We start from the raw sequence: 20,386 nt of genomic DNA on the forward strand, positions 1-20,386 counted from the left end.
AGGGCACTCCTGGGAGTCTGGAGGGGAAATAGAGGGCTGCAGACATTATGCCAGTTGGGGATCCGGTGCAGTGGTCTCTGCTCCAACCTGCCCTACAGGAGGAACCAAAGACTGAGCCCTCACTGTTTGTATCCATATTGTCACTGTACCCTGTAAATAAGTGGAGAAATTCACCGGCCAGAAATGTACAAAGAGCTACCCTCTTTCCCTTTAGTAGCTCCTACTGGCTTATATGGAGAGCTTCACAGCAGGGGTGCCATGACCTTGGATCTCTCCTGTCAGCTCACCATACTGTTAGCTTCCTGTAGGTCACAAACTTAAACAAACCTATTCATGTCCCTGTGGCTTCTAATTTTAAAGGACCCAAGGGCTGTAACGGGTTCCTGGAGCTGTGCACATACACCCCAAGGCTCAGTGTTTTCTGGCTTTGGAATCAGCTCACCTGCTTTTCTATGAACAAGCTATGCTGGTAGTAAACAACTAAAACAAGTTTCAGGTAAATCTAAATACCTTATAAAAGTTTATCCCACACTTTCAACAAATAGACCCTGTTGGCAAATGTCTGTAACATGCAGTGTTTGATCAGCAGAATGAAAAAGCAATGCCTGAAACAACTGAGCTGTTGATATTTTGAAACTAAAAACCTGAAAAAAGGCAGCAAAAGCTCGAAAATACTAGCAATAAACAACAAAAGGAAAACATTGTCAGGAGTGTGCAAGTAAAGTGTATTTTGCTAACACTAGTTTCTGGTATTATGTTGCGTTCTTTTCCAAGCACTGAACAATAAAATTACAGATGGCAAGGACCATGTGATCTCTAAATACAAGTTAGGTTAGGCACAACAGTGCCATCATATGTCCAAAGTTCATGTATTTCAAAGTGGTATTTGAATATCACAGAATTTCAGAGTATAGAGTGTAAAATGAAACGATGATTTCAAACAGCAAGAACTACCTAATACTGCTATGTTTGCTAGTTTTCATGCAATTAGATAATATACTTGGGAAGATAGAAACATTTTTGTTTGGTCAGAAATAAAAACCAAAATTTCTTTTAGTCAGAGACTGGAAACTACAGCTCCCATTGCTTGGAAAAAATCTAATGAGCATGCTCATTTGATAGAAACTCCCAAAGCTTACAGTCTTATTACAATAAAAAATAAGGCACTGAGATACATGTGTCTGCCTCTTTTTGCCCTTGCAAATGTGTTCAAATTTTTCTTTAGTCAGGAGCAAGTAGCAATGTTAGATCTAGATATACATCCTGATTTGTTACATTCCCAAAGTTCAAGGGTTCCAGTTTGGTCTGTTTACTATGGGGCAAAATGTCGTAAATTCTGCGGCAAGGTCTCTGGATTCTTTGGCATTCTGATAAGAATTCTGTAGCACCTTCAAATGAATTAAGGAAAATAGGCTTTTTCTGGAATTAAACTTGAGCATCAATAATACAGTCAGTATCTCACACACACACACACACACACTATTTATTCAGTTTATCTTTAGGTTGTCCTCACATTTTCAACTTTGAGAGTCCTTAAGTTTTGTACTAATAATGTCTAACTGCTTCATAAATGGCATCGGGAGAAGCTAGGGGAGGTTGGCAGTGAGACAGGGGACAGTTGGCGTTTTTGGCACCTGGGAAGGTAAGGAAGGCCGTTTGCAATGTGGAATAAGCACATTAATTTGACGTTTCTGCTAAAGGGTTCAGAGGTGAAATAGTAAACCAGGTTGAAATTTGTATTATCTGTTGATTTAAGAGTCAACAGACCCATGAGGCAAATAGAGGCAATTCATACCTCTTTGACTTATTGTTTCAGGCTATTTGCAAACTTTGCTTTGGTTGACAGTTGGTTCATATTTTTCCAAGTTTATCTTCACAACCAGGAAGGCTAGAAATTTAAAGAAAAGTTTAATTTCTGGAACATATTTTTCTAGCAAGGGTGAATTCCATGCCAAATTCCCCAGCTATGGAATGCACATGGCCCTGCTTATAAGATCAAAGTTCGGATCTGGATTATTAGGACCCCAAAAGTTTGGTGGATGTTCAGATATGGCATTTCAATTCAAGCCCATCTATGTTAACCATTAATCCTAAATTTTAAAAACATAACAGGTAATATTAAAAAATAGGATGTGAATTAATGCATGATTACAAAGTAGCAGAAAACTCCCAATGACTTCCATGGCAGTAGGGATGGATCCTTTGTTACAATGAATAACAAATTCATTCTGCATACTTCAAAGAGTTCAGAGAGAGGAGATATTGCAGATCCAAACTTGCATAGTAAAATGTTATAACCTGACACTAGCATAGTTATACAAAAATTAGGCTTCAGAAATAGATATTTATTTTGTAGAGAACTGTGAAGAGAGACAAAGGGCCTAATTCTTAGCTGGTATAAATTGACTGAGTTCCATGGAAGTCAATGGAGGTATTCAGATTCACACCAGCTGAGAATCTGGCCCATACACTATCTAATTTGTATATAAGCTCTGAAAACTGTTGATAAATTTGCTCAAATACATGCAATTTGTTCAGTTAAGGAGGAAGTAAAGTATAACACTCACGAGCTGGTGTTTTCTTCCCTATTAGATTATCTATATGGCACAAATACTTTCTTTAACACCATCTTGTAACATATGCAGTAGAAGCCTATTTTCCTGCTAATTATCACTGTGCTATGTGAAGGGTAGGGAATGTAATGTAATACAGGAAATGCAGGAAGGCAACCTAAAATGGTAGGGCCCAAATCAGCCTTTAAAAAGAAAATGAAATAAATGTTAGTAAATAGAGTATGTTTGTTTGCCGGCTGCTGTGCTGAAAGGATCAAACGTTATTGCTCCCCTCAAGTTTATTTATAGTTCTCCAAGTCACCCTGTCTAGAACCATCTGACTACTTAGAACCATCAACTCCTGTACAAAAAATGAACAGCCTATCAGAGAAACAAAAATATTGTAAAATATTTTTATGATTAGTTTGGCGTGCAATTCATGTCATGTCTTGGCATTATTAGTATGTGAAGTTATTAAGTATTTGCCAGAATTGTCAGAAGCCTCAAAGATGAAACAAAAATGAAAATAAAAACGAGAGAAAAAATAATAACGCTACTTATACTATGGTCTAATCCTCCCTAGAGGATCCCCTTCCAAAATAGCATGTGTTCTGTTATGCAGAGAGAGAGAGGAGCAGTTTATACACAGGGGCGGCTCTAGGTATTTTGTCACCCCAAGAACGGAAGGCAGGCTGCCTTCGCGGCTTGCCTGCAGGAGGTTCCCGGTCCCGCGGATTCGGCAGCACACCTGCGGGAGGTCCGCCGAAGCCGCAGGACCCTCCACAAGCATGCCACCAAAGGCAACCTGCCTGCCACCCTCGCGGCGACCGGCAGAGCGCCCCCCGTGGCTTGCCGCCCCAGGAACGCGCTTGGTGTGCTGGTGCCTGGAGCCGCCCCTGTTTATATATAGTATCATGCAGTTTGGTTTTGGATTTGCTAGACAGACAGATGTATTTAGAAGGGACATAGAGGGGATCAGCTATAGTTTTTGTAGAGCAAGGGAGCCATTATTCTAATGGCACTAATCTTCCTCTCCAGCTGGCCTCAACTGCATGAGCCAGAGTTACTACTTTCATTTGTCCCACTGCTTGTAGGAAATTTTTCACAGCTTAATAACTTGGCCAATTAAATTTAAAAACAATTCAAAAGGGTCTAGTTATCATTACGGAATAATGGACTGCAAAATGTCAGTGTTATGAGGGGAAGAAGGATCTGAAACTGATTAAGCTTCTATTTCTTCTCCTGGTCTCAAACATCTCTTTCCATTTGAGTATCTCAGTCATACCTGTTGTATTACACAATAAATCCAGAATCAGTAGAGAGGGCCATATGGGAAGGCTAGGATGTCATTTATTTTTAATTTGTAGAATAGTGCCATGCAATGAATGGATTTTGGCTCCTTCTGAAGTCTGCTCTCTCAACGCTATCTAAGCCTACTATTATTATGGGACCAAAAAGTCTTTGGGATGTCATGAAATAAGCCAAGGTCATAAGAACATAAGAGCTGCCATACCGGAACACACCATGGGCCATTTTGCCCAATATCTTATCTTCGACAGTAGCCCATACCAGTGCTTCAGGGGAAGTGTACAGAACAGGGCAATTATGGAGTAATCCACCCCTATTTTCCACTCTCTGCCTCTGGTAGTCAAAGGATTAGGAGTGCCCCAAGCATTGGGTTGCATCCCTGACCATCTTTGCTAATAGCCATTGATGGACCTATCCTCCGTTAACTTATCCAGTTAATTTTTTGTCCCAATTATACTTTTGGCCATCACAACATTCCATGGTAATGAGTTCCAAAAGTTAATTGTAAGCTGTTTGAAACAGTACTTCCTCTTGTTTGAATTAAACTTGCTGCCTATTAATTCAATCAGGTGACTCCCCCCTAGTTTTTGTATGGTGTAAAAAGGTAAATAACATTTCTCTATTCACTTTTTCCACACCATTCATGATTTTATAAACTTCTATCATTTCCCCTTTAGTCATCTCTTTTCTAAGATGAAGAGCCCTAATCTTTTTAATCTCTCCTCGTATGGAAGCTGTTCCATACCATTGATCATCTTTGTTGCTCTTTCCTGAACCTTTTGCAGTTCCACAATATCCTTTTAGAGAGAAGTCGACCAGAACTGGACACACATTCAAGCTGTGGATGCACTATGGATTTATATAGTGGCATTGTGATATTTTCTATCCCTTTCCTAACAGTTCCTAACATACTATTGATTTTTTTGACAGCTCCTGTGTATTGAGTGGATGTTTTCAGAGAACTACCCTTGGTGACTAAGAGCTCTTTCTTGAGTGATAACAGCTAATTTATATCCCATCACTGTATACATATATTTGGGATTATTTTTCCCATGTGCATTACTTTGCACTTATCAACATGAATTTCATCTGCCATTTTGTTGCCCAGTCACCCAGTTTTGTGAGATTCCCTGTATAACTTCTAGCAGTCTGCTTTGGACTTAACTATCTTGAATAATTTTATATTGTCTGCAAACTTTGTCACTGTTCACCCCTTTTTCCAGATCACTTATGAGACTGCTGAACAGCATTGATCCCAGTACAGATTCTTGGGGAACCCACTCTTTACCTCTCTTCTTTGTGAAAACTGGCCATTTATTCCTACCCTTTGTTTCCGACCTTTCAACCAGTTATTGATCCATGAGATGATCTTCCTTTTTATCCCATGGGTAATTAGTTTCCTTAAGACCGTATGGTGAGGTATCTTGTCAAAGGATTTCTGAAAAATCCAAGTATACTATATCAGCTTGATCACCCTTATCCGCATGCTTGTTGACTCCCTCAAAGAATGCTAATAGATTGGTGAGATATGACTTCCCTTTATAAAAGCCATATTGACTCTTCCCCAACACATCTTGTTTGATCTATGTGTCTCATAATTCTGTTCTTTATTATAGTTTCTACCAGTTTGCCCAGGACTGAAGTTAGGGTTACTGGCCTGTAATTACCAAGAGTTCCTCTGGAGTCTTTTTTTTTTTAAATCAGGGTTACATTAGCTACCTTCCAGTCATCTGGTACAGAGCCTGATTTTAGTGATAGGTTACATACTACAGATAATAGTTCTGCAATTTCATATTTCATTCATGGTCTTGAAGCCATGATCTCAGCCATGTTACTAGCTAATATTCAGGACTCTGTGTATTCTAGTCACCTCATCTGTTACATGGGTTGTTGATTTACCAACATTCCTCTTTCAAATATTGTGGAGATATTGGCAGCTTAGTATGATCCAGGACTCAGTGGCTTCATGGATTAAATATAAATTTTGAATATTTGGATTGTGACAATAGGACACTTAGGAACAAAACTGAGGCTATTGTAGATACTTCCATACTCATCACTCCCACAATTGTGGAATTTAACCCCCCATTTCAAATGCTAGTTACAATATTATTGAAAGGGCTGAAAAATCATGACAAACTGAACTGATCCTTGGAAGAACAGCTTTGATTAAGAAATATCAACTTAGTAGGGGTCAGTGAGGGTACTCAAATAGAAGAAACTGAAGTGGATTACAAAAGTACTTGGATGGCTAACTTTCAATTCCCTTAAGGCTACGTCTACTCTACACATCACTTTTGGCACATGTAGTGCAGATGTAGCTGCACACCACAGTAAAGAGCACACCATGTCCACATGTGGTGTGTAGCTACACATGTCAATGAAAGGCTGAGGCATAGGGGAAAGACTTCAGCATCTCCCTGTTACTGGAACTTTTTCCCACTGCCAGAGCCTTTCCCAGACACAGGGAAGGACTCCAGCAGTGAAGAAAGGCTCTGCAGGCTTTTTGGTACTGCCAGGGTCTTTCCCTGTAGCAGGGAAGAGCTCCAGCCGTGGGGAGCAGCCAGGGTCTTTCCCCACTAGCTCCTCCCTGCCAAAGCCTTTCCCTGCTGCCGGAGTCTTTTCCGGGGAAAGACTCCAGCAGTGGGACACTACACTGCTAACAATAGCACTGTAGACAGGGGGGTACGGATTGGGTGGGTAGAGAGCCATGAGAGAAGTGTACTCGTGTACGTACCCACGCCCTTCAGGAGTGTCCATGAGTTAAGATTGAGGTAGAAAATGTATAGTAACAGAGAGCTAATGGGGAAGATTACAGGGGAATAGGAGGAAACCAGAGGCTGGAAAAAAAAGTGTTCCTAGAAAGGATTTCTGCTTTGAGTGTGTGAAAGAAGTAGAATGACCTGGCAATTTAACCAAGGAGTGGTCTAAATGTATGGGTTTGGTGAAAAAATTACATGCAGGAGTTACTAGTGAGGTAAATTTGACTAGGGCTATGGAACATGGACACGCTGGGAGGGGCATTAAACAGGCTTTTAATTAATACAATTATTGGCCCTGGATTGCTTAAAAGTTTATTATTTACAAACATGCTTTATATTATTCTAGGTGACAAGTTTGAGAATGAGTCATTTTTCTAATCAAGCTGAAATCCTTAGTGCTAACAAAATGTTCACTTCAGCATCCTCCAGTGACAGGTATTAGAAGCTTTCAAATAACTTGCTTGCTGAAGGACTTAAACAATGGTATTAGTATGTCTCAGAAGCAAAGGTTATGAGTTTCGGTCACTAGCAGATGATAGTTGGAAGGATAGATACAGGATAGACCAGGGCTGCACTTTACAATAATTTACTGAAGAAACACTTTCAAAAATGTTGATACAGACAATCTTCCCAACGCCTCCACAAAATTAATTCATTAGCTAATCTTGTAGGTGTAGAGCACTTAAATCCAAAAACACTTGCTAAAATCAGATATTAAGAAAGATAGCACAATTTAGATGAACCATGAGAGTAAATAAAAGAAATATGGCTCCCAGAGGTTAGCATACATTGATGTCATCTTACAACAACAATAAGAGGATTGGTGGGGTTCTCTTATATTTGATGCAAATGCACTTACGATAATCCAGAAAACATTAATTCTGGTTTCAACACAATATTTGCCAAGAAACATTGTTTATTTTTATAGGGTTTTACATTTTAAGTCGGTTTATGATGTGTTGGAACAAGTGTGACTAGTGGTGACAGTAAAATAGTGCCAGACAGACCTATTTGATTAACTAATCTCTTAAAAATACCCAAGCATTGAAAATGTACTAGGGTTTAAAATGAAACTAATACACTATTGTTCAGGCCAGAAATCCTGTATATAAAAACTTGGCCCATTAGTAATGAACATATTGGTTATGTTCTAAATAAATCAAACACAGAGATTAAGAACCTGATCATAGCCCCATTAAAGTCAATGGGAGATTGGCAGCTGTCTTCAGTGGAAGCAGCACCTGGTCCTAAATCTGTCATATTTAGAAATGGGGAAACCCCTTATCATCATAGAAGAACTACACACACAGGATCACATGCAGGGTATATATGTAGTATGTCAACCATATTCCTTTCAGGCAGTTTCCTGAATTCCTTGCCCTCTCAAATTCCCACTAGTTTCACTGGGATATTTGGATGCACATGGACATAGGGTCTGGTCTATAATTTTGCCCTTCACATTATGGGAGTTTTCCATTTTCCTTTTGCAAAAAAGTGACCAACTTTAATGTTACTGTTTCCCCCCTAAAAAGCATTCACAAAAATATATTTCAAGTAATTTGGGGAAAAAATCTTCAGCCTTGGACTAATTCTGAGTGACCAACTTTAGACAATTAGGGTAAGATTTGAGTAATGCCAGAGGTGGGTTTGCAGCTTGGGATGGGAGCAGTCCTCCCTCAATCAAAACCACAATATTTTTCACTGGAAATTCACCTAGAATTAGAAGTTACTTTTGAAAATTTGGCCTATAATATTAAAAAAATCTAAAACAATTCTCATTTCTCTGTACCTTGCTTAAGTGTCAAACAGATAGCAAAATTGGAGATGGTTACTTTTTCCCTTCCAGAAAATGTAAATGAAGCATATGCTTAAACATTCTGCTTGTCACTGTTAGAGTTCTTTACTGGTATTAGCTAATTTGCAGTGAGATGTACAATTTATGTTGCTATTTTGAGGTGTATTTGAACTAAGATATACGGTCTATGCTGCTATTATATGGTCCCAATTATCTGTTGTGTAATTAGTGGATTTAATAAATAAGAACACTTGGAAACATGACAAGATTAGGGCCTTTTTTTAGAGAGACCAAGGAAAGGTGTTTTAACATTGTATTTCCCTAACTTTTGTGTACTTGAGTGTACCAAGACAGTTTGGAATTGTGGGCGTTAGAAATAGTCCTAATGTACAGAGTGCCCACAAATTTTAAAATAATTAGCCAAGTGGACTGTTAAAGAGACAGATAAGGGAAATGGAACTAAACAAAGCCACTATCTGCCAGTTCCACTGAAGAAGTTTTTGTTGTGTTTAGTTTAAACACAATATATGCTTATGTGCATTTACCAAAAGTAGTCAGAAGCCAAAAGGAAAAAAAAAACCCCACCACCATATGGCAGATCAAAGAAAATATATAGTGCCAAATCCCAAAATCCTTATTCAATCATTAGGTCAGAAAAAAGTCCCATTGAGTCAAAATTACAGTTTCCTACAGATCTCCCAAGGGGAATTTTGTTATAATGCACTAAGGCCTAGTCTACACTACGACTTTAGGTCGAATTTAGCAGCGTCCACACGATTAAGCCCTTTTTTTCAACTTAAAGGGCTCTTTAAATCGATTTATTTACTCCACCTCTGACGAGGGGATTAGCACTGAAATTGGCCTTGCCCGGTCAAATTTGGGATAGTGTGGACGCAATTCGATGGTATTGGCCTCCAGGAGCTATCCCAGAGTGCTCCATTCTGACTGCTCTGGACAGCGCTCTCAACTCATATGCACTGGCCAGGTAGACAGGAAAAGGTCCACGAACTTTTGAATTTCATTTCCTGTTTGGCCAGCGCATTTGCAGAGCTCATGCAGAGCTCATCATCATGATGTGCACATGGCCGGGGCACATTGCGCGGCCTGTACTTTGTGAGAAGTCTATGACCATGTCCCTCTTGTCACTGCGCTGTTGTCGCCTCCTGGCCTGGTTTTGCGCGAAACAACTGTCTGCCGTTGCTCTGACGGAGGGAAGGGCAACTGACAACATGGCTTACAGGGAATTGAAATCAACAAAAGGGGTGGCTTTGCATCAAGGAGAAACACAAACAACTGTCACTCAGAATGGCCCCCTCAAGGATTGAACTCAAAACCCTGGTTTTAGCAGGCCATTGATTTCACAAAACAAATCGGGTCAATTTTTTGTTTTGATCCATCTATCTTTTAAACCTTAAGCTGGCAGCAGGTTATGCAGTACGACTGCAAGCCATCATCATCTCCTGGGTGCTTGGCAGAAGATGCTGCATTACAATTGCTAGCCATCATCATCTCCTGGAAGCTCGCTAGAAGACTGTGCAGTATGAGTGCTAGCCATCGTCATCTCCTGGGTGCTTCGCAGAAGATGGGAATGACCTGGCTGAGTCACTCCCATGTCTGCCCAGGCGCCCCTGACCGTTCTCACCAAGGTCGACTAAAAGCACCCAGGAATATGACGATGGTTACCAATCGTAATGCACTGTCTGCTGCCAAAAAGCAATGAGCTGCTGCTGTGTAGCAATGCAGTCCCATGTCTGCCAGTACCCAGGAGACGTATGGTGATGGTGAGCTGAGCGGGCTCCATGCTTGCCGTGGTATGACGTCTGCTCAGGTAACCCAGGAAAAAAGGCGCGAAACAATTGTCTGCCGTTGCTTTCATGGAGGGAGGGGGGGGCCTGACAACATGTACCCAGAACCACCTGCGACACTGTTTTTGCCCCATCAGGCATTGGGATCTCAACCCAGAATCCCAATGGGCAGTGGAGACTGCGGGAACTGTGGGATAGCTACTCACAGCTACCCACAGTGCAACGCTCCGGAAGTCGACGCTAGCCTCAGTACTGTGGATGCAGTCCACCGACTTAATGCGCTTAGAGCATTTTGTGTGGGGACACACACAATTGACTGTATAAAAACGATTTCTAAAAAACCGACTTCTATAAACTCGACCTAATTTCGTAGTGTAGACATACCCTTAGGGGCATTTTTTTTTAAGTAAATGCTGGTGTCTCAAGTTAGGCACCTAAAATCATATTAAGGCAGAGATTTTCAAAAATGCTCAGCATTGACATAACTTGTTTCCCAGTGAAATCAGTGGGAGTTTAGGAACCAAGTTAGGCCACTTTTGAAAATCCCATTGCCATGAACTTCCACGGGACTACTCACATGCTAAGTGTTAGGTATTTGCATAAGTATCTTGCTGATGAAGGGCTCAAGAGTCCAGTGTAAAATATAGAATTAGTTTCTGAAAGATGGCAACAAAAAGCACCGAATTTTCCTTTTTAATCATAAAAAGATTATGGTAAATATTTGCCACAGGAACCTGCTTATTCTAGCCTAAAGTGAAACAGAAGGAAGAACAAGCAGCATAGTTCACAGTGCATATACTGAGATAACTATATTAACTTATGAAATTGACCAGCACAATTATATTGTATGCATATTGCATGTGTCAGCCTCATGGAATAAGACATCTTTTTAAAAGATGGTTCCACGTAAATATTAACTACAATTTAACAGCTATCATTTAAAAAACAACTTTGGTGAATAATCCAGAAATTTAGCACTACAGATGGTGTATGATCTGTTTTGCCTCCAGCTTATTGAGTTATTAGTTTACAACACTTTAAACAGTAGTGTAGTTGAGGGTAAACTGAATTTATCCCTTTCTTATTTGGAGAACTGGGATTTAGTTTAGGTTATCTTACCCACTACACCACCGATTTTGCAGTCATGAGCAGAACCTGTAATAGATTGTGTTGAGTTCCTGCAAATAAAACAATGAATGTGTTGCTTTGACAGAGATTCAACATTCTCATACTTTGGATTTAGTTGTCCAATTTTAGACATCATAGTTAGGCACCTGAATAAGGCACCTGGTTAATATTCATGATGAAATCACAATTATTGGCAACTCCTCCTTGATACCAACTGGAGGTATATCCTGCAGCTCCACCCCTTAACAGTTATACACTTTGCCTGGATGAGTTATCTGTGCTCTGGTGTTGCAGGGGAAGGGGAGAAAAATCTGTCTTCACTTTTCTGTAACAGGCAGCTGTTTCTTTGAGGTTGAAGAGGATCTCTGGTCTAGCCTCAAAAACTGTAAAATGTATGTTATATGGCAGCCTAAGAACTAAATCCTGCATCAGATGCCTTTTCTCCACATTTTCCCACATACGCACCTCTGCATACAATTCAAGACAGTGTTAGGAGAAATTGAAGGTAGTCAAATTCATCCACCCACACATCACAACTAAAAACTGCTGGCTAGGGGAGACAGCCAGCGGGCTAATGCTTATACTGATGTCATCAGCGCACACTAGCCACACACTGCTCCAAAGAACACCCTATATAATCCTAACTTGGCTGGCAGGATTCCTGATACGAAAGGGTGCACCTGCCAGTGCCTCTAGGGTGACCAGATAGCAAGTGTGAAAAATTGGGACAGAGGGTGGGGGTAGTAGGCACCTATGTAAGAAAAAGCCCCAAATATCTGGACTGTCCCAATAAAATCGGGACATCTGGTCACCCTACATGCCTCACTCATTGCTGCACTGGCCTGGGAAGAACTTGGCCCTGAGTCTGAACTGCAAAATCTTTATGTACTTGGGAGTAATTCCTTAGTCTCTTCCCCTGACAGAGCTTTGCATCATTGTCCAATAGAAAGATAATGATCTTCAGATCCTTCATACCCTCTCAGGGTAGGGGGGAATCTTTAATTGGTGGAAGTAAAAGAAAAAAATATATTGCAGGCATCTTTCGGAGGGCCTCAAACTCTCTGGCAGATGGAAAAGGCAAGAGAATTTGTAGCCACATGGTGTGCTGAAAGCTGAAGCTGGATATTTTCACAGCTAGTTTATGAGTTCGTTAAAAAAGAAAGGGGAAAAGTCTGTAACACCAATTTATTCAGAAATAATTCAAACAATTAAGAGGAAACCAAAGCCTTTTTTGCAATACAAAGGCATTTCTTTCATGGCTGCTTTTTTTATTTTATTTTTTTTACAGTCTCCATCTTGAGATGTTCTACTTTATCACAAGATCTATTTCTATATCCTATCATCTGGAAGCACAGATATAATGCAGGAAAAATTCTTCCTTCCATTGATACTCAGATATTGCAATATGAAGCCAATGGATTACCCCAATTTTAATCATCCATTAACAATACAAGGCTAAAAATGATGACTACCTATGTGTAGGAGCACCAAAAGGGCTGCAGGTTGTAGGAAGTTCCTTATTTACTCTACAACAAAGTTGCACAGGACGCAACCATAATTCAGCCTCTTGCACTCTGAGGGAGCAAGGAAAACAGCAAGCAAATACTACCTCTAATGCACATCATCCCAAGGTGGATGTGTCTGAGAGAGGCAGGATGTAAGCATGGTCACCACTGCTTTGACAACACCTTGTAGCAAGCATAGCTGCCCAATGCATTCACCTCAGCATCCAGTAAACATGATGGGTAACGTCTTGGACCCACTGAAGTCAATGGGAGTTTTGCCATTGACTTCAGTGGAGCCAAGATTTCTCCACGTGCCTCTTACAAACATGAATGCCTCCCTCCGCAGGCACTCTTCTTGTTCCCCTTTTACACTGTCCCTTGCTTTCCATAGCTGGAATTAGAGCATCATTTGAGATCTGGATAAATCTAAACGTACAGAAGCTCGATGTTTGTAACTGGAAATTAAAGTTACTTAACTCATACTTTACATTTCACAGTATCAGCTTGCACTGAAGTCAATGAGTTTTGCCACTGACTTGAAAGGCAGCAGCAAGAGTATTCTTCTGACACATAGCTGCATCTACACTGTGGGTTTTGTCAACATAGCTATGTCAGCTGGGGAATCTGTTCCCCCGCCCCCGCACACACAGTCGTGACCAGCATAGCTTTGCCAAGAAATTTTTGTAGTGTAGACCTGGTCTCACTACCTGCTTTATTTCTTGTCTGTTTTTTGCTGCTTGCCATGTGACTGTAATCAATAGTGTGATCTGTTTGTGGAGCTGTGAGCTAAACCTAGCAGCCTGCTAGAGGAGGCTGAGAGCTTCTGAATGAGCTTTAATCCCTAATCCCTTTAGGAGCCCTTAGCCAGGGAGAAGGGCTACCCAGGGAGAAGAGGGGGTTAAAAGCCAGCTTTCACATCACCCGAGGAGCTAGGAAAGTTTTTCAAGGCACTTTAGAAAGGGAGTGAGAGCCAGATACACCTAATAAACATTCTCTAAACTTTGGCCAAACATCCCCTGCACACACAAAAAAGCTACAAAAGTAAAAGGCTGAAATGGAGGTGCCAAGGGAGACAGGTACATAGATAAGACTTTCTGGGACACAATAGAACAATTTCACCTTCAGTCTGACAGCCTCTGTGCTTGTTGAGGAGGATGAAAGTCTCCGTGAAGGAAAACAGCAAACTGGGATGGAGGGAAACAATCCCATAGTTGGGACCCTCCTTCCAGATGTCAGGATATCATCTCACACTGAGGATCTCTCTGCCCGGGAGGGGACCCCTCTTATTAGGAAGAGACAAGTAATAGGGGATTCAATCATTAGAAATATACGTAGCTGAATTTGAGGTCACCAGAAAAAACGCATAGTCAATTGCCTGCCAGGTGCGAAGGTTGCAGATCTCAAGACATCTAGACAGACTTACGTGCAGTGTTGGAGAGGAACCGGTGGTTGTAGTACATGTAACAATGTCATAGGGAAAGGTAGGAGAGAGGTCCTAGAGGCCAAATTTAGCCTGCTAGGTAAGAGATTAGAAGTCCAGGATCTCCCTGGTAGCATTCTCTGAAATGTTCCCAGTTCCATATGCAGGGCAGTTAGACAGACAGAGCTGCAGGGTCTCAATGCATGGATGAGACAATGGTATAGGGAGGAGGGTTTTAGGTTTATTAGGGAATGATGAACATTGTGGGAAAAGGAAGAGCCTATACAGAAAGATGGGCTCCACCTAAACCAAAACAGAACCAGATTGCTGGCGTGTAAAATTAAAAAGCTCATTGAGGAGATTTTAGACTAAGGGCTGGGGGGAAACCGACAGCTGCGGAGGAAAATAGTGTTTCAGCAGAGACATCACTTAGGGGAGGAACCGTTAACAGGGATTCTCTATGCCCTAGTAAAAAGGAGAGGACAGAATTTAATGAAGTACAGGTAGGAGCTGAAGAGAAACAGTCAAATGAAAAAAAAAGAGTCCCATTCATTTACATCACATGAAGGCAGACAACTAAAAAGTGACACATTTGATAAGCGCTTGTATACTGATAGGGAAAATATCCCCCCACCCCGCTTATAGGCCCAGAATTTTGAGCGTACCTTAACACCACCACCCCTTGCCTCGCAGGCCCAAGGCCGGTAGCTAGAACAATTGCTATGTAAAAGCAAAGGTTGGAACTTCTGCAAAACTTGTTTATCTGGACAAAGGGCAACGGGGGGTGGGGAGGGTGAAGAAACCAGAGAAAGGGGAACTGAGGGAAGGAACAAAGAGGGCCCATATGTGCCAGCTCAGCCAGAATGCGACAAGAGCCTGATCCAATGCAACCGCAAAGGAGGGGTCTTAAGGCAGGCAGACCACCAACAAAAACTGCCAAAGAACAATAACAGGAAAAACCAAATATGGAAAAGTACTGAGCTAGCTTGTTTAATTTGCCATTGATAATCCCAAATAAGGGAATCTAAGTAAGTGTTAATTTGCGGTTTTAGCCTTTATAAGCTTGGTGAAATCTATTGACAGAAGGGCAGCCACCCCTTGCATGGGGCCACGCTGTCCCTCCCTGCATGCATGCTTGTATAACAATAAAGGTGCCTCAGGCTGTCTGATCTAAAATCAACCGTGTGGCTAATTTTCCACAACAATACAAATGCAAGAAGTCTCAATACTAAGATGAGTGAACTTGAGTGCCTGGTATTAAATGAGATATTGATATAACAAGCATCACAGAAACTTGGTGGAATGATGATAATCAAGGGGACACTGTAACAATAGGATACAAAAAGGAAAAAGAGGACCAAAAATGCCACCATGGCTAAACAACTAAGTAAAAGAGATTGTTAGAGGCTTCCTTTAAAAACTGGAAGTTAAGTCATATGCAGGAAAATAGAAAGGAACATAAACTCTGGCAAGTGAAGTGCAAAAGTATAATTATGCAGGCCAAAAAACAATTTGAAGAGCAACTAGCAATAGACAAAACAATAAAAAAAATTTAAGTACATCAGAAAGAGGAAGCCTTCCGCCCCCGCCCCAAAAGGTGGGGGCACTAGACAAATCAAGATGTTAAAACAGCACTCAAAGAAGACAATGCCGTTGCAAAGGAGCTAAATGAATTCTTTGCATTGGTCTTCACTCCAGAGGACATGAGGGAGATTCCCACACCTGAGCCATTCTCTTTAGGTGACAAATCTGAGGAACTGTCCCACGTTGAGATGTCAGTACAGGAAGTTTTGGAACAAATTGATAAATTTAACAGTAATAAGTCCCCACAGCCAGATGGTATTCACCCAAGAGTTCTGAAGGAACGCAAATTTGAAACTGCAGAACTAACTATGGAATGTAACCTATCACTTAAATCAGCCTCTGTACCAAATGACTTGAGGATAGCTAATGTTATGCCAAATTTTTAAAAGGCTCCAGAGGTGATCCTGGCAATAACAGGCTGGAAAGCCTACACTTCACTATAGTTTCAACCAATTTGCCTGGTACTGAAGAACAGTATTATACACATAGATGAACACAGTTTGGTGGGGAAGAGTCAACATTGCTTTTGTAAAGGGAAATCATGCCTCACTAATCTATTAGAATTCTTTGAGAGAATCAAGAAACATGTGGACAAGGGTGATCCAATGGATATAATGTACTTGGACTTTCAGAAAGCCTTTGACAAGGTCTCTCACAAAGGCTCTGATGCAAAGTAAGCAGTCATAACGTAAGAGGGAAGGTCCTCATGAATTAGTAACTGGTTAAAAAAATAGGAAACAAAGGCTAAGAATAAATGGTCAATCTTCACAGTGAAGAAAGGTAAATAGCGGTGTTCCCCCTATAATCTGCACTGGAAACAGTGTTGTTCAGCATATTCATAAATGATCTGGAAAAAGGGGTAAACAGTGAGGTAACAAAGTTAGCAGATGATACAAAATTACTCAAGAATGTTCAGTCCAAAGCTGACTGAAGAGTTACAAAGGGACCTCACAAAACTGGCTGATTGCATAACAAAATGACAGATGAAATCCAGTGCTGATAAATGCAAAGTCATGCCCATGGGAAAACAATCCTAACTATACAAAATGATGGGGTCTAAATTAGCTGTTACCTCTCAAGAAAGAGATCTTGGAGTCATTTTGGATAGTTCTCTGAAAACATCTGCTCAATGTGCAGCAGCAGTCAAAAAAGCTAACAGAATGTTAGGAACCATTAGGAAAGGGATAGATAATACGACAGAAAATATCAGATTGCCTCTATATAAATCCATGGTACACCAACATCTTAAATACTGTGTGCAGATCTGGTCGCCCATCTCAAAAAAAGATATACTGGAATTGGAAAAGGTACAGAGAAGAACAAAATAAGGGGTATGGAACAGCTTCTATATGAGGAGAGATTAAAGAGCCTGGGACTGTTCATCTAGGAAAAGAGGACTATAGGAGGTATGACAGAGGTCTATAAAATCATGAATGGAGAATATGAATAGGGGACTGTAGCAATGCGTGACTCACCCCTGCGGCCCCTCCTGCTGGTTGTCCCAAGAATTCCAGCAGCCTCTGGCGCACCCTCTGCAGGCCGGTGTCCTGCTGCTGCTGGCCCCCGTGTCCCTCTCAGGACCCAGCGCCCCTTGTGTTTGGGGTGCTGCCCCCTGGCAATGCCCCTGCAGTTTCAGGGTCTCCCCACCCAGGGGAACCCCCACCCCCTATCCCTACCTCACCTCAGTCATAGGCTACTGCCAGTCACCAACTAGCCCCCGTGCCCTGGGGCAGACTGCAGTGTCAGCCACTCATCATAGGCAAGGTTGGGTCTGGACCTGCTGCCTCTCTCTGCAACCCAGTACCTCTATGGGGCCTTGGACAAGGCCCTGTAGCCTGGAGAGTTGCCATCCTGGAGCTCCCCAGCCCCTCTGGCCTTTCCCCAGCCCTGCCTCATGCTAGGCACCCTGAGCTTCCCAACAGCCAAGCCCCTCTCTCTGAAGGCAGAGAGAAACTATCTGTGCTCCTGACTCAAAGCCTTTTTATGGGGGCTGGATGTGGTCTGTTTGGGGCATGGCTCCCAGTTGTGGCTATTTCCCCAGTTCGCCAAGGCTTGCTGCTTTCCTAGCAGCAGCCCTCTCGCTGTCTCAGCCCTCTCCCAGGGCTGATTTCAAGCCCTTCAGGGCAGGAGCGGGTGACCACCCCGCTACAGGGACTGTTATTTAACCCTTCACATAACACAAGAACCAGGGGTCATGCAATTAAATTAATAGGGAGCAGGTTTAAAACAAACAGAAGGAAGTACTTCTCACAGTGCACAGTTAACCTCTGCAACTCATTGCCAGGAGATGTTGTGAACGCCAAAAGTATAACAGAATTCAAAAAAGAATTAGATAAGTTCATGGAGGATAGATCCATCAGTGGCTATTACCCAAGATAATCAGGGATGCAATCGCATGCTCTGGGTATCACTCAGTCTGATGGCCAGATGCTGGGACTGGACGATGGGGTGGATTACTCAATAATTGGCCTTATCTGTTCATTCCCTCTGAAGCATCTGGCAGGATTTGGAAGACAGGATACTGGGCTAGATGGACCATGGGTCTGACACAGGATAACCATTCTTATGTTCTTCTATAAAAATTCATTTGAATCACAAGTATATTGACATCTACAACACATCTGTGTGAATTTTAAACGATTTAACAAAATGAAGCCAATTTTTACTTCTGGCAGATATACTAGGATGGATGAGTCACACTTGAGACGGTTTTGACTCTGACAACGGTGTGATAATTTTGAACCAGTTAGGCTGTGACAATTGGGGTGAGGTTTTTTTTAAACAATAATCAAAATATACATTGGTGTTTACCTTGTGCCTAATCTGCAACAACCATTTGGCAAACCCCGAAACATAAAAGTTGTAACTCTAATGCTAACATCTGACTGATTGACAGCACAGACTAGGGTGACCAGATGTCTCAATTTTATAGGGACAGTCACGATATTTGAGGCTTTTTCTTATATAGGCTCCTATTACTCCCCCACCCCCGTTCCAATTTTTCACACTTGCTGTCTGGTCACCCTAGCACAGACACATGTGCACAGGCACTGACGGAGCAATGCAACATTCCCCACTCATCCCCACCGGCACAAACACAGATTGGCAGACCGAGGTGGTGGCAGCAGCAGATTCTGACATTTCCGGAGGGCAGCTTAATTAACATTTTGAAATTAACAGCACAATATGACTAGCGAGCATGAAAATAAGAATAATTGGGTTATTTAAAGCAGAAATCTTATGAAAAGGAAAACTGTTCCAAATGTTAGAATTATCAGAAACTTTAAATAAAACAAACAATCTATCGATACTGATACTATGTGTTTGGCTGACATGTCATCAAGTGAAATTACAGGGTCAAATGCATCTTTGGTGTAATTCCAATGACTTAGCTGACAGGTAATTGCTTAGCCCATTGTGTCATTAATACCTCTGGTAATTGAAACACAGGACTAAGTCGAGAAAAAAGGAAGAGTTTATCACTAATGCCCCAATTGACAAAGACTTACTCATGTGCTTAACTTTGATCTCTAGGAGTTGTCTCATTTAAGTCAATGGAACTGTTCACAGGAGATGATCCAAAGCCCACTGTACTCAACAGGAAAAAATTCAATGGCCTTATAATCAGGTCCAAAATGTATAAAGTTAATTTAAAAAAACTCTTTGCAGGATCGGGGCTTAACATTTTTCAGTTTCCCTAGCTATGCAATACATTATTTAGTGAAACCATTACATAGTTACAAGAAAATATGCATCCCTACCCCAGGTAAGGATCCATGGGACTACAACACAGGTCTGCAGAGCCTAGGACAGCTGACATTCCCACATTTCCACCAGGAGGCCATGTAGCACTCCATCCAAGGAGCACTGTTGAGATTAGGTGCCACAGGACTACCACTCAATGGATCCAGAGCAACAGCACCCTCTGGCCTTCCGATTGGCCCATGCTCACTATTTCACCATGGAGAGTGCCCCAGGAAATTATCTTGGTAACCATGCTGACTTCTGGCTTGCTGTGACTTCAGACCTCATCTTGCTTATTGATCTCCAGCTTCTGACCCCAGCCGGATTCTGACCTTGCTTTCTGATTCCAGCCTGGTAACTGCCTCTCATGTGTGGTCTCTGACCCCAGCCTGACTCTTGTCTGTTGACCCTGGCTCTAAAGATTACTCTGATCTACTGACTACTGCCTTATGACCATCCTTTACTTGTGGACACCAGCCCAGCTGTGCCTACTAGGCCAGACTGCCTAAGCCCCAGTTCCTTAAAACCTAAAACAATATTCAGCTTCTCATTATTATTTATATAGCGAGAGTGTGCTAGCTGTTTTAATGACAGGTATGACTATGGTCATGGCCCCAAAGAACTTACAATCTAAACAGATAATGTGTAAACACAGGAGAAGTATCAATTTACAGCAGTGTCACTGATCACTGAAGTTTAGTGCAAGTCAGATTTATTCCAAATTTATTATCCCAAGAGATTTGATATTTTCTCATAATTAAAGCCATGTTTTGAAGATGTCCT

The 20,386-nt window shown here is 41.6% G+C and overlaps 1 protein-coding gene across 1 annotated transcript in view; it reads right to left on the reverse strand.

Moving 5' to 3' along the window:
- CNBD1 (cyclic nucleotide binding domain containing 1) overlaps nt 1-20,386 on the reverse strand; it is a 291,253-nt gene that overhangs the window by 230,205 nt on the left and 40,662 nt on the right. The gene's annotated exons all lie outside the window — the stretch shown is intronic.

This window comes from Mauremys mutica, chromosome 2 (assembly GCF_020497125.1).
Source record: "Mauremys mutica isolate MM-2020 ecotype Southern chromosome 2, ASM2049712v1, whole genome shotgun sequence".
NCBI lineage: Eukaryota > Metazoa > Chordata > Testudines > Geoemydidae > Mauremys > Mauremys mutica.